Source organism: Atta cephalotes, assembly GCF_000143395.1.
Source record: "Atta cephalotes unplaced genomic scaffold scaffold00031, whole genome shotgun sequence".
NCBI lineage: Eukaryota > Metazoa > Arthropoda > Insecta > Hymenoptera > Formicidae > Atta > Atta cephalotes.
This window is the reverse complement of record NW_012130095.1, coordinates 1,604,873-1,608,950: the sequence shown is the minus strand read 5'-3', so window position 1 is coordinate 1,608,950 and position 4,078 is coordinate 1,604,873.

Genomic DNA, 4,078 nt, shown 5'->3' with positions numbered 1-4,078 from the left:
GAGAGAGAGAGAGAGGGGTAGGAGGCAGTGGCTTCCGCGAATGTTACGGGACTGCATAGCGACGTGGGAGTGCAGCGACTGCACCGGCGCGCGCGTCTTGCACGGACGTGCACGCACGTGCATACACGTGCACACACGCTGATCTTGGGAGTGCGCCGACCCCTACCAGCTCGCGAAACGGTCATTGAACTCCGTGCCGTTCGTCCCCATCCTACCCCGCGACTCGCCATCGCGTCGCGTCGCGTCGCATTGCATCGGGCCGCGAACAAGCACCTGCGTCGACGCTGATGAAATGACGCCGCTCCGAGTCCGAGATTGTATGGGCGTCGCGACGCCCGGACAAAGCTCGAGATAACCAACGAAATACGATGGCAAGTACCCAAGCACTCTTAGGCTGATATTCATAGTCAGTTCTTACATTTAAGACTGTCTTAAGCCGGTTCTACATTAGTTGCAAGCTGATTGCAAGTTTGTTGCGACAGCCAATATGAAATGTTGATTTCAAAATACAGGCTTCAGACTTACAACTAATGTAGAATCGGCTTTAAGTACAGTTTTAAGATATCACAAGTCAATTGTAGAGCTGTATTAGCATCTTAAAACATTACTTAAGATGGTCTTAAAATAAGAATGGATTACTGGCCTTATAGTTGTATATACTGGTATATCTTATAGTATGAATACTGGCCTTAGAGTTTTTTAAGTTTTAAAAAAAATGATTCTTCATCGGTTTTATCAATATACAGACAAAAAAATTTTTATTTACTTTATTTTCATTTTTTCTAATCTTCTAATCTTTTCTAAAGAAAAGCACGACGTCATAAAATTTCGAGTAAATCAGAAAAGAGAATTGAAAGCTAAAATACAGTTGCAGTGGGTAAGGAAATTCACGCAACAATCAGTTTCGCTTTATTTTTTTTGAATCTTAAATTTTTATTATTTTCTTCAGTATTAATGATGAAAATTAATAAAGCATTTCAAATGGTTTTATAATCTTGGTTTTGCTTCGAGATTGCGAGATCAATTACATTTAGCGTAGTGCGAGCTTTACGCGATATGAAGAGTTGGAGGAGGAAGGTGAGTTAATTCTTCGCTCTCTCTCCCTTCGGCCTCATTAGATAGACGCGCTTTTGCTTCCCGGTGCTTAGGAACGTTCGATATGCGAACGTGGCAGAGAGAAGAAGAGAGGGCCGCTCAAAAAGTGGGAGAGGGAAGGGGGGAAAGGCAGAAAGAGAAGAGGAGAAAGAAGTGCAAGAGGAATAAGAAGAAAGAAGAAGCAGAAGAAGAGGGGAACGCATCCTCGGGGCCGTCCTAACGGTAGGGCGGGTCACTGCACGCGGCTATGCGAATGCAACTCTTTGCAGTTGCACTGCGAGCGCCGGGCAAAGACTTCTACCGACGTGTACACCGGTGCAATGCCCTACCTAGGTGTAACGCTCCCAGCTGCCCTTACGTGTATCCTCGCAGATATGCATCCTCTTTCTTCCTCTTTTCTTCTTCTTCATCCTCTACCTTCTTCGAGTCCTTGAACTCTCTCGCGAAGGGCCTCGTTGCGAACAGAGTGGCGGTCTCCATCAATAATAGCGAAGATGTTCAAGGGTGCACCTGACTCTTCGAACGACTCATATCTCGCATAAATGAACAATTTACATAAAATCGATTGATTCTTTTTATATACTGCTATATTTATAGTGTCAAATTTAACTTAATGTGAGTCGCCATTTCTCCTACTCAATCATATCGTTATATACTAAAACAATAGTTATATTTGTCACTGTATATTTGTCAAATTGACACGATATAATGTCAAATTTAATTATCATTTTAGTAAAAAATAACGATATATTAGTAATATATTTAGTATAATAATAATATATTTAGGAGCAGTGGCGATTTACGTAGATTAAATTTGACACTGTAGATTTAATAGTGTAATTTCAAAAATAATATGTTTATCGTAAGCTCGCAGATTATCGAATACTTAATAAACAGACCTTTGCTCTTTATAGTTGTAACTAAAAGTAAGTATGTAAAAAAATCCATCTCAGAGAGAGAAACTAATATTTCGAAAAACCTCGGAATGTTATATCTCGGAAATATGAATATGACCTGTGTCGTCACATGGTGGCGATATAATCTTTCTCTCCGCTCATAAATACTTCGTTGTCAAGAAAATCGTCGTGTTTCGTGGGTACGGAACGCGACGTAACAGTACTCCTACGTTTCTACGCTTAAGTACGTTCAAGTCCACGCGCTCGTACGCTCGCGTAGCAAGAGGTACGTGCGTGCGTAAGAGCATGAATGACATAACGATCGTAGAGTCGGCCGTCGACCCTAGATCGCCGGTACATTATTGGTGTTGCATTAGCTTCTCCGTGTACGATTTGTATTTTATTTTTTAGCTGCTACGCAGTCGGAAAGAGTCGCAGTTGGTGATATATAAATCGATACTAAATTCTGCATTGTGTAACTTTCTTATCTTCTTTTGTCTTAGACATGTATGTGTATGAGTAACGAATAACACGAATAACATGTTCGGTCGTTGACCTTTGGCAAATGCATTGGCGACGCATTTAAAGAGTTCTCATTTATTTAATAAAACATTTTTTTTTAACTAATGAGCTCTTTCTAGGAAATTCATGTATAGTAAGAGTTTTTATTATTATAAATAAATGAATTACTTTTAACTTGTAAGAAATTTGAAAAAGAATTTTTACTCACACAAAGGAATATGAATTCATATTTGATGTAGATAATAAAACTCCAAATGTTAAATTAATGGTTTGAAGAATTACGAAAGTATACAAAAATACACAAAAGTATACAAATTTAATTTATTTTATAAGAATATTTCGCATATAATAAATAATGTGGTAATTCTGCTAGCAGCCAGAAATGGGCGCCTCATAGCGAAGCGTGCTTGGAGCGCGAAGCCTGTTTTTGTGACCCACATCGTCAAAAGTTCGTTGCCACCATAATACAGACGTAGTAGTTACCTGCGCAATTTTGTTAGATGAATGATCTTTTGCGTCATTTGGTGTGACCGCCATTTTCGTTGATGTCTGCAGTAGGTAATGGAAAGATACATATAGGGATATAGGTAAGCATTGTTGTGATCATGAAATCAGGAACCACATCTTGAGAATTATATTCTTGGCCACGTGGCAGCTTTCACAAGAGGCCGCTTTTTCGATTTCCTTTTCCGGCAGCTTTCAATGAAAAAGCGAGTCTCGTTTCACGACTCGCTCGACCGTCGAAGGTTCTCGATTTCGGGGCATCAACGATGAGAAGGAGACGATGAACTCGGTCATCGGGCAACAAACTGCAAGCCCCACTAGCTCGCCATCGTGGCTTCCTCTTTGCCTCTCGCTCGTTCCCTCCCTCGATCTTTTACTTCGCATTTCTCTTCCTTTCCTGCTCCCTCTTTATCTTCTTCTCTTTCTGATTACGCGGCATATACACGCGTACGTTCACTATACGAAGTAACGCTGCTTCAAAGGACGCTTGACCGTGAACTTCTCGACGTTTCTTCGGAGTTTCTCGTACGGAAATCGGGAAGAATCATGTCGACCGCGTGACGCTTCCTTGCGATTTCTTATGGCCGCATCTTGAGAGAAAAGCGATAAAATGGATATTAAGCGAGTTCTAATGTATGAAGTTGCAATTTTTTTTGATCCTTACTTTTTTTATTATTAAAAATCTCAAGTCATCTAGAATCCTTTAATTCTCAGAATTTTAGATTTTAATCGCCGGATTTTCCTATCTTTTTTTTTAAATGAGTCATGGATTAGATAATTATTATATATAATGACCTCATTTACATTAATCAATAACTAAAAAATCGAATTTTTTTTCGAATATTTGAAAATGAAAAAAGAAATACGTAATTGTAAGATATAATTGTCGACGCAATTAATATTCTCGTCTTGAATGCTGTCAACTTTTAATTCTGATTTAATAACACAATGGATTCGCTATTATCACTAATAATTTGATGAAATGATTTTGCTATGAAATTGTCCTTACTTTAATATGCTTTCTTCCATCTTAAATCTTTCTTGTTGTATGATTCGTATAT